This window comes from Cystoisospora suis, assembly GCF_002600585.1.
Source record: "Cystoisospora suis strain Wien I chromosome Unknown contig_1080, whole genome shotgun sequence".
Lineage (NCBI taxonomy): Eukaryota > Apicomplexa > Conoidasida > Eucoccidiorida > Sarcocystidae > Cystoisospora > Cystoisospora suis.
Window position 1 is genome coordinate 26,306 of NW_027153881.1, and position 261 is coordinate 26,566.

General features: G+C 46.7%; 1 protein-coding gene across 1 annotated transcript in view; it reads left to right on the top strand.

The window, feature by feature from the left end:
- The window catches only part of CSUI_002597 (wd g-beta repeat-containing protein), a 5,957-nt gene that overhangs the window by 1,502 nt on the left and 4,194 nt on the right, over positions 1-261 (top strand). The gene's annotated exons all lie outside the window — the stretch shown is intronic.

Here is a 261-nt window from a genome sequence, read left to right on the forward strand (position 1 = left end):
TTTTTCTTTTCCCACAAAGATGAGAAGTAGCACAAGCACACATTTGTCAAGGCGGGAGCCAATGTGTAGATAGGAAAGAGAGGTATCATACCACGTCAGGTCTTTCTCTCTTGCTGCGCAGGTCTAACCTCTTTTAGACTTCAGGCACAGTCTTGCCCTACAGAGAAGGAGACACACGTACACATACGCCGCTTTATACGCTATCAATGTCTCAGCCGCAGGCATGTTTCAGCGGTAGATTCTCTGCCTTTCTATCTGTCT